The sequence below is a fragment of the Pseudophryne corroboree genome, chromosome 3 (genome assembly GCF_028390025.1).
Source record: "Pseudophryne corroboree isolate aPseCor3 chromosome 3, aPseCor3.hap2, whole genome shotgun sequence".
Taxonomy (NCBI): Eukaryota; Metazoa; Chordata; class Amphibia; order Anura; family Myobatrachidae; genus Pseudophryne; species Pseudophryne corroboree.
In genome coordinates this window covers 547,224,966-547,240,272 of record NC_086446.1, presented here as the reverse complement: position 1 = coordinate 547,240,272, position 15,307 = coordinate 547,224,966, and the positions used below count along the sequence as shown (strand labels likewise).

Sequence of the window (15,307 nt, the reverse complement as noted above, 5' to 3'; positions counted from 1 at the left end):
TTATTATTATTGTTTTTCTTATTAGTGGAGAAAAACATTTTGTCATCACTGACTGATGTTTTCATAGTAAAATCATTATGGCAGCAGTGGGATTTGAACCCACGCCTCCAGAGAGACTGGAGCCTAAATCCAGCGCCTTAGACCGCTCGGCCATGCTACCACATGGACCTGTTTGACCGAATGCTCACAGTTCTGGATCATACAGTTGAGATTACAGGGAAAAAATGTGTTGTTTTAAATCAATACTTGAAAAGAAGTGTCATGTTACAAGTATTTAAAATACAAAAAGTTAAGGAAGCATAAAAAAGGTACAAAATTAGTAGACAATATTAATGAGTAAGGATTTTTTATTATTGATTTGCTGTTTAGTAGAGTAAAACAGTTTGACATCAATAAATGTCATTTTCTCTTGAAAATAATTATGGCAGCAGTGGGATTTGAACCCACGCCTCCAAAGAGACTGGAGCCTTAATCCAGCGCCTTAGACCGCTCGGCCATGCTACCACATATCTATTTTGGCTTCAAAGGTCATAGTTTATTATTTTACATATTATTTTTAAAGTTTGAGAAGACTCTTGAAATTGTGATAAAATGTTTTAAAATCTAGGACAGATGATGAACTTTTCAACCTTCCAATATTTTACTTTAGCAACTTAGTGGCCTTAGACCGCTCGGCCATGGTACCACATGGACACTCTTAGCTCACAGATCTGGGTCATATAGCTCAGGTTACAGTAAAAACATTTTTTTAAATCAATATTTAAAAAGAAGTGTAATGCAAAAAGTGTTTAAATTATGTACAAAACGTTTTGGAAGGTTAAAAAAGTACATAAATTGACATAAAATATCAATGAGAAAGGATATTTTTATTATTCATTTGCTGTTTAGTAGAGAAAAAACACTTTGACATCAATTACTTATTTTTTCTCAGGGAAAATAATTATGGCGGCAGTAGGTTTTGAACCAATTCCTCCAAAGAATCTGGAACTTTAATCCAGCACCTTAGACACTGCTGATTTTTAGCTAATGCATCTGGATCATATTGATCAGATGTTGAGGAGAAAGGACTTTATTATTATTGATTTTCTTATTAGTGGAGAAAAACACATTGCCATCACTGACTGACATTTTTATAGTAAAATCATTAAGGAAGCAGTGGGATTCAGACCCACGCCTCCAGAGAGACTGGAACCTAAATCCAGTGCCTTAGACCACTCGCCCTTGCTACCCCATGGATACTTTTGACTCAAAGCTCAGAGTTATGGATCATATAGTTAAGATTACAAGAAAAAATTGTGTAGTTATAAATCAATACTTGAAAAGAAGTGTCATGTTAAAAGTGTTTAAAATACAAAAATTTAAAAAAGGTACAAAATTAGCAGACAATATTAATTAGAAAGGATTTTTTATTATTGACTTGCTGTTTAGTGGAGAAAAACACTTTGACATCAATGACAGTCGTTTTATCTTGAAAATAATTATGACAGCAGTGGAATTTGAACCCATGCCTCCAAACAGACTGGAGCCTTAATGCAGCATCTTAGACCGCTCAGCCACATTTCTACCTTGACTCCATAGCTCATAGTTTATAATTTTACATATTATTTTTACATTTTGAGAAGACTCTTGAAATTATGATAAACTGTTTTAAAATCTAGGGCAGATGATGAACTTTTTAACCTACCAATATTTTATTTTAGCAGCTTAGTGGCCTTAGACCGCTCGGCCATGGTACCAAATGAACACTCTTAGCTCACAGATCTGGGCCATATAGCACAGATTACAGTACAAACATTTTTTTTGTTTTAAATAAATTCTTAAAAAGAAGTGTCATACCAAAAGTGTTTAAGTTATGTACAAAATGTTTTGGAAGGTTAAAAAAGTACATCAATTGACATAAAATATTAATGAGAAAGGATTTTTTTATTATTCATTTGCTGTTTAGTAAAGAAAAACACTTTGACATCAATGACTTATTTTTTCTTAGGAAAAATAATTATGGCGGCAGTAGGTTTTGATCCAAAGCCTCCAAAGAAACTGGAACCTTAATCCAGCACCTTAGACACTGCTGATTTTTAGCTCATGCATCTGGATCATATCAATCAGCTATTGAGGAGAAAAGTCTTTATTATTATTGTTTTTCTTATTAGTGGAGAAAAACATTTTGTCATCACTGACTGATGTTTTCATAGTAAAATCATTATGGCAGCAGTGGGATTTGAACCCACGCCTCCAGAGAGACTGGAGCCTAAATCTAGCGCCTTAGACTGCTCAGCCATGCTACCACATGGACCTGATTGACCGAATGCTCACAGTTCTGGATCATACAGTTGAGATTACAGGGAAAAAATGTGTTGTTTTAAATCAATACTTGAAAAGAAGTGTCATGTTACAAGTATTTAAAATACAAAAAGTTAAGGAAGCATAAAAAAGGTACAAAATTAGTAGACAATATTAATGAGTAAGGATTTTTTATTATTGATTTGCTGTTTAGTAGAGTAAAACAGTTTGACATCAATAAATGTCATTTTCTCTTGAAAATAATTATGGCAGCAGTGGGATTTGAACCCACGCCTCCAAAGAGACTGGAGCCTTAATCCAGCGCCTTAGACCGCTCGGCCATGCTACCACATATCTATTTTGGCTCCAAAGGTCATAGTTTATTATTTTACATATTATTTTTAAAGTTTGAGAAGACTCTTGAAATTGTGATAAAATGTTTTAAAATCTAGGACAGATGATGAACTTTTCAACCTTCCAATATTTTACTTTAGCAACTTAGTGGCCTTAGACCGCTCGGCCATGGTACCACATGGACACTCTTAGCTCACAGATCTGGGTCATATAGCTCAGGTTACAGTAAAAACATTTTTTTAAATCAATATTTAAAAAGAAGTGTAATGCAAAAAGTGTTTAAATTATGTACAAAACGTTTTGGAAGGTTAAAAAAGTACATAAATTGACATAAAATATCAATGAGAAAGGATATTTTTATTATTCATTTGCTGTTTAGTAGAGAAAAAACACTTTGACATCAATTACTTATTTTTTCTCAGGGAAAATAATTATGGCGGCAGTAGGTTTTGAACCAATTCCTCCAAAGAATCTGGAACTTTAATCCAGCACCTTAGACACTGCTGATTTTTAGCTAATGCATCTGGATCATATTGATCAGATGTTGAGGAGAAAGGACTTTATTATTATTGATTTTCTTATTAGTGGAGAAAAACACATTGCCATCACTGACTGACATTTTTATAGTAAAATCATTAAGGAAGCAGTGGGATTCAGACCCACGCCTCCAGAGAGACTGGAACCTAAATCCAGTGCCTTAGACCACTCGCCCTTGCTACCCCATGGATACTTTTGACTCAAAGCTCAGAGTTATGGATCATATAGTTAAGATTACAAGAAAAAATTGTGTAGTTATAAATCAATACTTGAAAAGAAGTGTCATGTTAAAAGTGTTTAAAATACAAAAATTTAAAAAAGGTACAAAATTAGCAGACAATATTAATTAGAAAGGATTTTTTATTATTGACTTGCTGTTTAGTGGAGAAAAACACTTTGACATCAATGACAGTCGTTTTATCTTGAAAATAATTATGACAGCAGTGGAATTTGAACCCATGCCTCCAAACAGACTGGAGCCTTAATGCAGCATCTTAGACCGCTCAGCCACATTTCTACCTTGACTCCATAGCTCATAGTTTATAATTTTACATATTATTTTTACATTTTGAGAAGACTCTTGAAATTATGATAAACTGTTTTAAAATCTAGGGCAGATGATGAACTTTTTAACCTACCAATATTTTATTTTAGCAGCTTAGTGGCCTTAGACCGCTCGGCCATGGTACCAAATGAACACTCTTAGCTCACAGATCTGGGCCATATAGCACAGATTACAGTACAAACATTTTTTTTGTTTTAAATAAATTCTTAAAAAGAAGTGTCATACCAAAAGTGTTTAAGTTATGTACAAAATGTTTTGGAAGGTTAAAAAAGTACATCAATTGACATAAAATATTAATGAGAAAGGATTTTTTTATTATTCATTTGCTGTTTAGTAAAGAAAAACACTTTGACATCAATGACTTATTTTTTCTTAGGAAAAATAATTATGGCGGCAGTAGGTTTTGATCCAAAGCCTCCAAAGAAACTGGAACCTTAATCCAGCACCTTAGACACTGCTGATTTTTAGCTCATGCATCTGGATCATATCAATCAGCTATTGAGGAGAAAAGTTTTTATTATTATTGTTTTTCTTATTAGTGGAGAAAAACATTTTGTCATCACTGACTGATGTTTTCATAGTAAAATCATTATGGCAGCAGTGGGATTTGAACCCACGCCTCCAGAGAGACTGGAGCCTAAATCTAGCGCCTTAGACCGCTCAGCCATGCTACCACATGGACCTGATTGACCGAATGCTCACAGTTCTGGATCATACAGTTGAGATTACAGGGAAAAAATGTGTTATTTTAAATCAATACTTGAAAAGAAGTGTCATGTTACAAGTATTTAAAATACAAAAAGTTAAGGAAGCATAAAAAAGGTACAAAATTAGTAGACAATATTAATGAGTAAGGATTTTTTATTATTGATTTGCTGTTTAGTAGAGTAAAACAGTTTGACATCAATTAATGTCTTTTTCTCTTGAAAATAATTATGGCAGCAGTGGGATTTGAATCCACGCCTCCAAAGAGACGGGAGCCTTAATCCAGCGCCTTAGACCGCTCGGCCATGCTACCACATAACTATTTTGGCTCCAAAGGTCATAGTTTATTATTTTACATATTATTTTTAAAGTTTGAGAAGACTCTTGAAATTGTGATAAACTGTTTTAAAATCTAGGACAGATGATGAACTTTTCAACCTTCCAATATTTTACTTTAGCAACTTAGTGGCCTTAGTCCGCTCGGCCATGGTACCACATGGACACTCTTAGCTCACAGATCTGGGTCATATAGCTCAGGTTACAGTAAAAACATTTTTTTAAATCAATATTTAAAAAGAAGTGTAATGCAAAAAGTGTTTAAATTATGTACAAAACGTTTTGGAAGGTTAAAAAAAGTACATAAATTGACATAAAATATCAATGAGAAAGGATATTTTTATTATTCATTTGCTGTTTAGTAGAGAAAAAACACTTTGACATCAATTACTTATTTTTTCTCAGGGAAAATAATTATGGCGGCAGTAGGTTTTGAACCAATTCCTCCAAAGAATCTGGAACTTTAATCCAGCACCTTAGACACTGCTGATTTTTAGCTAATGCATCTGGATCATATTGATCAGATGTTGAGGAGAAAGGACTTTATTATTATTGATTTTCTTATTAGTGGAGAAAAACACATTGCCATCACTGACTGACATTTTCATAGTAAAATCATTATGGAAGCAGTGGGATTCAGACCCACGCCTCCAGAGAGACTGGAACCTAAATCCAGTGCCTTAGACCACTCGCCCTTGCTACCCCATGGATACTTTTGACTCAAAGCTCAGAGTTATGGATCATATAGTTAAGATTACAAGAAAAAATTGTGTAGTTATAAATCAATACTTGAAAAGAAGTGTCATGTTAAAAGTGTTTAAAATACAAAAATTTAAAAAAGGTACAAAATTAGCAGACAATATTAATTAGAAAGGATTTTTTTATTATTGACTTGCTGTTTAGTGGAGAAAAACACTTTGACATCAATGACAGTCGTTTTATCTTGAAAATAATTATGACAGCAGTGGAATTTGAACCCATGCCTCCAAACAGACTGGAGCCTTAATGCAGCATCTTAGACTGCTCAGCCACATTTCTACCTTGGCTCCATAGCTCATAGTTTATAATTTTACATATTATTTTTACATTTTGAGAAGACTTTTGAAATTATGATAAACTGTTTTAAAATCTAGGGCAGATGATGAACTTTTTAACCTACCAATATTTTATTTTAGCAGCTTAGTGGCCTTAGACCGCTCGGCCATGGTACCAAATGAACACTCTTAGCTCACAGATCTGGGCCATATAACACAGATTACAGTACAAACATTTTTTTTTGTTTTAAATAAATTCTTAAAAAGAAGTGTCATACCAAAAGTGTTTAAGTTATGTACAAAATGTTTTGGAAGGTTAAAAAAGTACATCAATTGACATAAAATATTAATGAGAAAGGATTTTTTTATTATTCATTTGCTGTTTAGTAAAGAAAAACACTTTGACATCAATTACTTATTTTTTCTTAGGAAAAATAATTATGGCGGCAGTAGGTTTTGATCCAAAGCCTCCAAAGAAACTGGAACCTTAATCCAGCACCTTAGACACTGCTGATTTTTAGCTCATGCATCTGGAACATATCAATCAGCTATTGAGGAGAAAAGTCTTTATTATTATTGTTTTTCTTATTAGTGGAGAAAAACATTTTGTCATCACTGACTGATGTTTTCATAGTAAAATCATTATGGCAGCAGTGGGATTTGAACCCACGCCTCCAGAGAGACTGGAGCCTAAATCCAGCGCCTTAGACCGCTCGGCCATGCTACCACATGGACCTGTTTGACCGAATGCTCACAGTTCTGGATCATACAGTTGAGATTACAGGGAAAAAATGTGTTGTTTTAAATCAATACTTGAAAAGAAGTGTCATGTTACAAGTATTTAAAATACAAAAAGTTAAGGAAGCATAAAAAAGGTACAAAATTAGTAGACAATATTAATGAGTAAGGATTTTTTATTATTGATTTGCTGTTTAGTAGAGTAAAACAGTTTGACATCAATAAATGTCATTTTCTCTTGAAAATAATTATGGCAGCAGTGGGATTTGAACCCACGCCTCCAAAGAGACTGGAGCCTTAATCCAGCGCCTTAGACCGCTCGGCCATGCTACCACATATCTATTTTGGCTCCAAAGGTCATAGTTTATTATTTTACATATTATTTTTAAAGTTTGAGAAGACTCTTGAAATTGTGATAAACTGTTTTAAAATCTAGGACAGATGATGAACTTTTCAACCTTCCAATATTTTACTTTAGCAACTTAGTGGCCTTAGACCGCTCGGCCATGGTACCACATGGACACTCTTAGCTCACAGATCTGGGTCATATAGCTCAGGTTACAGTAAAAAACATTTTTTTAAATCAATATTTAAAAAGAAGTGTAATGCAAAAAGTGTTTAAATTATGTACAAAACGTTTTGGAAGGTTAAAAAAGTACATAAATGGACATAAAATATCAATGAGAAAGGATATTTTTATTATTCATTTGCTGTTTAGTAGAGAAAAAAACACTTTGACATCAATTACTTATTTTTTCTCAGGGAAAATAATTATGGCGGCAGTAGGTTTTGAACCAATTCCTCCAAAGAATCTGGAACTTTAATCCAGCACCTTAGACACTGCTGATTTTTAGCTAATGCATCTGGATCATATTGATCAGATGTTGAGGAGAAAGGACTTTATTATTATTGATTTTCTTATTAGTGGAGAAAAACACATTGCCATCACTGACTGACATTTTTATAGTAAAATCATTAAGGAAGCAGTGGGATTCAGACCCACGCCTCCAGAGAGACTGGAACCTAAATCCAGTGCCTTAGACCACTCGCCCTTGCTACCCCATGGATACTTTTGACTCAAAGCTCAGAGTTATGGATCATATAGTTAAGATTACAAGAAAAAATTGTGTAGTTATAAATCAATACTTGAAAAGAAGTGTCATGTTAAAAGTGTTTAAAATACAAAAATTTAAAAAAGGTACAAAATTAGCAGACAATATTAATTAGAAAGGATTTTTTATTATTGACTTGCTGTTTAGTGGAGAAAAACACTTTGACATCAATGACAGTCGTTTTATCTTGAAAATAATTATGACAGCAGTGGAATTTGAACCCATGCCTCCAAACAGACTGGAGCCTTAATGCAGCATCTTAGACCGCTCAGCCACATTTCTACCTTGACTCCATAGCTCATAGTTTATAATTTTACATATTATTTTTACATTTTGAGAAGACTCTTGAAATTATGATAAACTGTTTTAAAATCTAGGGCAGATGATGAACTTTTTAACCTACCAATATTTTATTTTAGCAGCTTAGTGGCCTTAGACCGCTCGGCCATGGTACCAAATGAACACTCTTAGCTCACAGATCTGGGCCATATAGCACAGATTACAGTACAAACATTTTTTTTGTTTTAAATAAATTCTTAAAAAGAAGTGTCATACCAAAAGTGTTTAAGTTATGTACAAAATGTTTTGGAAGGTTAAAAAAGTACATCAATTGACATAAAATATTAATGAGAAAGGATTTTTTTATTATTCATTTGCTGTTTAGTAAAGAAAAACACTTTGACATCAATGACTTATTTTTTCTTAGGAAAAATAATTATGGCGGCAGTAGGTTTTGATCCAAAGCCTCCAAAGAAACTGGAACCTTAATCCAGCACCTTAGACACTGCTGATTTTTAGCTCATGCATCTGGATCATATCAATCAGCTATTGAGGAGAAAAGTCTTTATTATTATTGTTTTTCTTATTAGTGGAGAAAAACATTTTGTCATCACTGACTGATGTTTTCATAGTAAAATCATTATGGCAGCAGTGGGATTTGAACCCACGCCTCCAGAGAGACTGGAGCCTAAATCTAGCGCCTTAGACCGCTCAGCCATGCTACCACATGGACCTGATTGACCGAATGCTCACAGTTCTGGATCATACAGTTGAGATTACAGGGAAAAAATGTGTTATTTTAAATCAATACTTGAAAAGAAGTGTCATGTTACAAGTATTTAAAATACAAAAAGTTAAGGAAGCATAAAAAAGGTACAAAATTAGTAGACAATATTAATGAGTAAGGATTTTTTATTATTGATTTGCTGTTTAGTAGAGTAAAACAGTTTGACATCAATTAATGTCTTTTTCTCTTGAAAATAATTATGGCAGCAGTGGGATTTGAATCCACGCCTCCAAAGAGACGGGAGCCTTAATCCAGCGCCTTAGACCGCTCGGCCATGCTACCACATAACTATTTTGGCTCCAAAGGTCATAGTTTATTATTTTACATATTATTTTTAAAGTTTGAGAAGACTCTTGAAATTGTGATAAACTGTTTTAAAATCTAGGACAGATGATGAACTTTTCAACCTTCCAATATTTTATTTTAGCAGCTTAGTGGCCTTAGACCGCTCGGCCATGGTACCAAATGAACACTCTTAGCTCACAGATCTGGGCCATATAACACAGATTACAGTACAAACATTTTTTTTTGTTTTAAATAAATTCTTAAAAAGAAGTGTCATACCAAAAGTGTTTAAGTTATGTACAAAATGTTTTGGAAGGTTAAAAAAGTACATCAATTGACATAAAATATTAATGAGAAAGGATTTTTTTATTATTCATTTGCTGTTTAGTAAAGAAAAACACTTTGACATCAATTACTTATTTTTTCTTAGGAAAAATAATTATGGCGGCAGTAGGTTTTGATCCAAAGCCTCCAAAGAAACTGGAACCTTAATCCAGCACCTTAGACACTGCTGATTTTTAGCTCATGCATCTGGAACATATCAATCAGCTATTGAGGAGAAAAGTCTTTATTATTATTGTTTTTCTTATTAGTGGAGAAAAACATTTTGTCATCACTGACTGATGTTTTCATAGTAAAATCATTATGGCAGCAGTGGGATTTGAACCCACGCCTCCAGAGAGACTGGAGCCTAAATCCAGCGCCTTAGACCGCTCGGCCATGCTACCACATGGACCTGTTTGACCGAATGCTCACAGTTCTGGATCATACAGTTGAGATTACAGGGAAAAAATGTGTTGTTTTAAATCAATACTTGAAAAGAAGTGTCATGTTACAAGTATTTAAAATACAAAAAGTTAAGGAAGCATAAAAAAGGTACAAAATTAGTAGACAATATTAATGAGTAAGGATTTTTTATTATTGATTTGCTGTTTAGTAGAGTAAAACAGTTTGACATCAATAAATGTCATTTTCTCTTGAAAATAATTATGGCAGCAGTGGGATTTGAACCCACGCCTCCAAAGAGACTGGAGCCTTAATCCAGCGCCTTAGACCGCTCGGCCATGCTACCACATATCTATTTTGGCTCCAAAGGTCATAGTTTATTATTTTACATATTATTTTTAAAGTTTGAGAAGACTCTTGAAATTGTGATAAACTGTTTTAAAATCTAGGACAGATGATGAACTTTTCAACCTTCCAATATTTTACTTTAGCAACTTAGTGGCCTTAGACCGCTCGGCCATGGTACCACATGGACACTCTTAGCTCACAGATCTGGGTCATATAGCTCAGGTTACAGTAAAAAACATTTTTTTAAATCAATATTTAAAAAGAAGTGTAATGCAAAAAGTGTTTAAATTATGTACAAAACGTTTTGGAAGGTTAAAAAAGTACATAAATGGACATAAAATATCAATGAGAAAGGATATTTTTATTATTCATTTGCTGTTTAGTAGAGAAAAAAACACTTTGACATCAATTACTTATTTTTTCTCAGGGAAAATAATTATGGCGGCAGTAGGTTTTGAACCAATTCCTCCAAAGAATCTGGAACTTTAATCCAGCACCTTAGACACTGCTGATTTTTAGCTAATGCATCTGGATCATATTGATCAGATGTTGAGGAGAAAGGACTTTATTATTATTGATTTTCTTATTAGTGGAGAAAAACACATTGCCATCACTGACTGACATTTTCATAGTAAAATCATTATGGAAGCAGTGGGACTCAGACCCACGCCTCCAGAGAGACTGGACCCTAAATCCAGTGCCTTAGACCGCTCGCCCTTGCTACCCCATGGATACTTTTGACTCAAAGCTCAGAGTTCTGGATCATATAGTTAAGATTACAAGAAAAAATTGTGTAGTTATAAATCAATACTTGAAAAGAAGTGTCATGTTAAAAGTGTTTAAAATACAAAAATTTTAAAAAGGTGCAAAATTAGCAGACAATATTAATTAGAAAGGATTTTTTATTATTGACTTGCTGTTTAGTGGAGAAAAACACTTTGACATCAATGACAGTCGTTTTATCTTGAAAATAATTATGACAGCAGTGGAATTTGAACCCATGCCTCCAAACAGACTGTAGCCTTAACGCAGCATCTTAGACCGCTCAGCCACATTTCTACCTTGACTCCATAGCTCATAGTTTATAATTTTACATATTATTTTTACATTTTGAGAAGACTCTTGAAATTATGATAAACTGTTTTAAAATCTAGGGCAGATGATGAACTTTTTAACCTACCAATATTTTATTTTAGCAGCTTAGTGGCCTTAGACCGCTCGGCCATGGTACCAAATGAACACTCTTAGCTCACAGATCTGGGCCATATAGCACAGATTACAGTACAAACATTTTTTTTTGTTTTAAATAAATTCTTAAAAAGAAGTGTCATACCAAAAGTGTTTAAGTTATGTACAAAATGTTTTGGAAGGTTAAAAAAAGTACATCAATTGACATAAAATATTAATGAGAAAGGATTTTTTTATTATTCATTTGCTGTTTAGTAAAGAAAAACACTTTGACATCAATGACTTATTTTTTCTTAGGAAAAATAATTATGGCGGCAGTAGGTTTTGATCCAAAGCCTCCAAAGAAACTGGAACCTTAATCCAGCACCTTAGACACTGCTGATTTTTAGCTCATGCATCTGGATCATATCAATCAGCTATTGAGGAGAAAAGTCTTTATTATTATTGTTTTTCTTATTAGTGGAGAAAAAGATTTTGTCATCACTGACTGATGTTTTCATAGTAAAATCATTATGGCAGCAGTGGGATTTGAACCCACGCCTCCAGAGAGACTGGAGCCTAAATCCAGCGCCTTAGACCGCTCGGCCATGCTACCACATGGACCTGTTTGACCGAATGCTCACAGTTCTGGATCATACAGTTGAGATTACAGTGAAAAAATGTGTTGTTTTAAATCAATACTTGAAAAGAAGTGTCATGTTAAAAGTATTTAAAATACAAAAAGTTAAGGAAGCATAAAAAAGGTACAAAATTAGTAGACAATATTAATGAGTAAGGATTTTTTATTATTGATTTGCTGTTTAGTAGAGTAAAACAGTTTGACATCAATAAATGTCATTTTCTCTTGAAAATGATTATGGCAGCAGTGGGATTTGAACCCACGCCTCCAAAGAGACTGGAGCCTTAATCCAGCGCCTTAGACCGCTCGGCCATGCTACCACATATCTTTTTTGGCTCCAAAGGTCATAGTTTATTATTTAACATATTATTTTTAAAGTTTGAGAAGACTCTTGAAATTGTGATAAACTGTTTTAAAATCTAGGACAGATGATGAACTTTTCAACCTTCCAATATTTTACTTTAGCAACTTAGTGGCCTTAGACCGCTCGGCCATGGTACCACATGGACACTCTTAGCTCACAGATCTGGGTCATATAGCTCAGGTTACAGTAAAAACATTTTTTTAAATCAATATTTAAAAAGAAGTGTAATGCAAAAAGTGTTTAAATTATGTACAAAACGTTTTGGAAGGTTAAAAAAGTACATAAATTGACATAAAATATCAATGAGAAAGGATATTTTTATTATTCATTTGCTGTTTAGTAGAGAAAAAACACTTTGACATCAATTACTTATTTTTTCTCAGGGAAAATAATTATGGCGGCAGTAGGTTTTGAACCAATTCCTCCAAAGAATCTGGAACTTTAATCCAGCACCTTAGACACTGCTGATTTTTAGCTAATGCATCTGGATCATATTGATCAGATGTTGAGGAGAAAGGACTTTATTATTATTGATTTTCTTATTAGTGGAGAAAAACACATTGCCATCACTGACTGACATTTTCATAGTAAAATCATTATGGAAGCAGTGGGACTCAGACCCACGCCTCCAGAGAGACTGGACCCTAAATCCAGTGCCTTAGACCGCTCGCCCTTGCTACCCCATTGATACTTTTGACTCAAAGCTCAGAGTTCTGGATCATATAGCTAAGATTACAAGAAAAAATTGTGTAGTTATAAATCAATACTTGAAAAGAAGTGTCATGTTAAAAGTGTTTAAAATACAAAAATTTTAAAAAGGTGCAAAATTAGCAGACAATATTAATTAGAAAGGATTTTTTATTATTGACTTGCTGTTTAGTGGAGAAAAACACTTTGACATCAATGACAGTCGTTTTATCTTGAAAATAATTATGACAGCAGTGGAATTTGAACCCATGCCTCCAAACAGACTGTAGCCTTAATGCAGCATCTTAGACCGCTCAGCCACATTTCTACCTTGACTCCATAGCTCATAGTTTATAATTTTACATATTATTTTTACATTTTGAGAAGACTCTTGAAATTATGATAAACTGTTTTAAAATCTAGGGCAGATGATGAACTTTTTAACCTACCAATATTTTATTTTAGCAGCTTAGTGGCCTTAGACCGCTCGACCATGGTACCAAATGAACACTCTTAGCTCACAGATCTGGGCCATATAGCACAGATTACAGTACAAACATTTTTTTTTGTTTTAAATAAATTCTTAAAAAGAAGTGTCATACCAAAAGTGTTTAAGTTATGTACAAAATGTTTTGGAAGGTTAAAAAAGTACATCAATTGACATAAAATATTAATGAGAAAGGATTTTTTTATTATTCATTTGCTGTTTAGTAAAGAAAAACACTTTGACATCAATGACTTATTTTTTCTTAGGAAAAATAATTATGGCGGCAGTAGGTTTTGATCCAAAGCCTCCAAAGAAACTGGAACCTTAATCCAGCACCTTAGACACTGCTGATTTTTAGCTCATGCATCTGGATCATATCAATCAGCTATTGAGGAGAAAAGTCTTTATTATTATTGTTTTTCTTATTAGTGGAGAAAAACATTTTGTCATCACTGACTGATGTTTTCATAGTAAAATCATTATGGCAGCAGTGGGATTTGAACCCACACCTCCAGAGAGACTGGAGCCTAAATCCAGCACCTTAGACCGCTCGGCCATGCTACCACATGGACCTGTTTGACCGAATGCTCACAGTTCTGGATCATACAGTTGAGATTACAGTGAAAAAATGTGTTGTTTTAAATCAATACTTGAAAAGAAGTGTCATGTTACAAGTATTTAAAATACAAAATGTTAAGGAAGCATAAAAAAGGTACAAAATTAGTAGACAATATTAATGAGTAAGGATTTTTTATTATTGATTTGCTGTTTAGTAGAGTAAAACAGTTTGACATCAATAAATGTCATTTTCTCTTGAAAATAATTATGGCAGCAGTGGGATTTGAACCCACGCCTCCAAAGAGACTGGAGCCTTAATCCAGCGCCTTAGACCGCTCGGCCATGCTACCACATATCTATTTTGGCTCCAAAGGTCATAGTTTATTATTTAACATATTATTTTTAAAGTTTGAGAAGACTCTTGAAATTGTGATAAACTGTTTTAAAATCTAGGACAGATGATGAACTTTTCAACCTTCCAATATTTTACTTTAGCAACTTAGTGGCCTTAGACCGCTCGGCCATGGTACCACATGGACACTCTTAGCTCACAGATCTGGGTCATATAGCTCAGGTTACAGTAAAAACATTTTTTTAAATCAATATTTAAAAAGAAGTGTAATGCAAAAAGTGTTTAAATTATGTACAAAACGTTTTGGAAGGTTAAAAAAAGTACATAAATTGACATAAAATATCAATGAGAAAGGATATTTTTATTATTCATTTGCTGTTTAGTAGAGAAAAAACACTTTGACATCAATTACTTATTTTTTCTCAGGGAAAATAATTATGGCGGCAGTAGGTTTTGAACCAATTCCTCCAAAGAATCTGGAACTTTAATCCAGCACCTTAGACACTGCTGATTTTTAGCTAATGCATCTGGATCATATTGATCAGATGTTGAGGAGAAAGGACTTTATTATTATTGATTTTCTTATTAGTGGAGAAAAACACATTGCCATCACTGACTGACATTTTCATAGTAAAATCATTATGGAAGCAGTGGGATTCAGACCCACGCCTCCAGAGAGACTGGAACCTAAATCCAGTGCCTTAGACCACTCGCCCTTGCTACCCCATGGATACTTTTGACTCAAAGCTCAGAGTTCTGGATCATATAGTTAAGATTACAAGAAAAAATTGTGTAGTTATAAATCAATACTTGAAAAGAAGTGTCATGTTAAAAGTGTTTAAAATACAAAAATTTAAAAAAGGTACAAAATTAGCAGACAATATTAATTAGAAAGGATTTTTTATTATTGACTTGCTGTTTAGTGGAGAAAAACACTTTGACATCAATGACAGTCGTTTTATCTTG

The 15,307-nt window shown here is 33.5% G+C and overlaps 16 non-coding genes across 16 annotated transcripts; all 16 read right to left on the bottom strand.

The window, feature by feature from the left end:
* Positions 1–78: 78 nt before the first annotated feature.
* Positions 79–160, bottom strand: TRNAL-UAG (transfer RNA leucine (anticodon UAG)). The gene has a single exon. It is a non-coding gene; the product is annotated as a tRNA-Leu (tRNA).
* A 262-nt stretch (positions 161–422) lies between these two features.
* TRNAL-AAG (transfer RNA leucine (anticodon AAG)) lies at positions 423–504 on the bottom strand. The gene has a single exon. It is a non-coding gene; the product is annotated as a tRNA-Leu (tRNA).
* A 1,699-nt stretch (positions 505–2,203) lies between these two features.
* Positions 2,204–2,285, bottom strand: TRNAL-UAG (transfer RNA leucine (anticodon UAG)). The gene has a single exon. It is a non-coding gene; the product is annotated as a tRNA-Leu (tRNA).
* A 262-nt stretch (positions 2,286–2,547) lies between these two features.
* On the bottom strand, positions 2,548–2,629 carry TRNAL-AAG (transfer RNA leucine (anticodon AAG)). Its single transcript has one exon. It is a non-coding gene; the product is annotated as a tRNA-Leu (tRNA).
* Positions 2,630–4,328: 1,699 nt separating this feature from the next.
* On the bottom strand, positions 4,329–4,410 carry TRNAL-UAG (transfer RNA leucine (anticodon UAG)). The gene has a single exon. It is a non-coding gene; the product is annotated as a tRNA-Leu (tRNA).
* Positions 4,411–4,672: 262 nt separating this feature from the next.
* On the bottom strand, positions 4,673–4,754 carry TRNAL-AAG (transfer RNA leucine (anticodon AAG)). The gene has a single exon. It is a non-coding gene; the product is annotated as a tRNA-Leu (tRNA).
* Positions 4,755–6,456: 1,702 nt separating this feature from the next.
* On the bottom strand, positions 6,457–6,538 carry TRNAL-UAG (transfer RNA leucine (anticodon UAG)). Its single transcript has one exon. It is a non-coding gene; the product is annotated as a tRNA-Leu (tRNA).
* A 262-nt stretch (positions 6,539–6,800) lies between these two features.
* TRNAL-AAG (transfer RNA leucine (anticodon AAG)) lies at positions 6,801–6,882 on the bottom strand. The gene has a single exon. It is a non-coding gene; the product is annotated as a tRNA-Leu (tRNA).
* Positions 6,883–8,583: 1,701 nt separating this feature from the next.
* On the bottom strand, positions 8,584–8,665 carry TRNAL-UAG (transfer RNA leucine (anticodon UAG)). Its single transcript has one exon. It is a non-coding gene; the product is annotated as a tRNA-Leu (tRNA).
* A 262-nt stretch (positions 8,666–8,927) lies between these two features.
* On the bottom strand, positions 8,928–9,009 carry TRNAL-AAG (transfer RNA leucine (anticodon AAG)). The gene has a single exon. It is a non-coding gene; the product is annotated as a tRNA-Leu (tRNA).
* A 649-nt stretch (positions 9,010–9,658) lies between these two features.
* On the bottom strand, positions 9,659–9,740 carry TRNAL-UAG (transfer RNA leucine (anticodon UAG)). The gene has a single exon. It is a non-coding gene; the product is annotated as a tRNA-Leu (tRNA).
* A 262-nt stretch (positions 9,741–10,002) lies between these two features.
* Positions 10,003–10,084, bottom strand: TRNAL-AAG (transfer RNA leucine (anticodon AAG)). Its single transcript has one exon. It is a non-coding gene; the product is annotated as a tRNA-Leu (tRNA).
* A 1,703-nt stretch (positions 10,085–11,787) lies between these two features.
* Positions 11,788–11,869, bottom strand: TRNAL-UAG (transfer RNA leucine (anticodon UAG)). The gene has a single exon. It is a non-coding gene; the product is annotated as a tRNA-Leu (tRNA).
* Positions 11,870–12,131: 262 nt separating this feature from the next.
* TRNAL-AAG (transfer RNA leucine (anticodon AAG)) lies at positions 12,132–12,213 on the bottom strand. The gene has a single exon. It is a non-coding gene; the product is annotated as a tRNA-Leu (tRNA).
* A 1,700-nt stretch (positions 12,214–13,913) lies between these two features.
* TRNAL-UAG (transfer RNA leucine (anticodon UAG)) lies at positions 13,914–13,995 on the bottom strand. Its single transcript has one exon. It is a non-coding gene; the product is annotated as a tRNA-Leu (tRNA).
* Positions 13,996–14,257: 262 nt separating this feature from the next.
* On the bottom strand, positions 14,258–14,339 carry TRNAL-AAG (transfer RNA leucine (anticodon AAG)). Its single transcript has one exon. It is a non-coding gene; the product is annotated as a tRNA-Leu (tRNA).
* Positions 14,340–15,307: the final 968 nt, after the last annotated feature.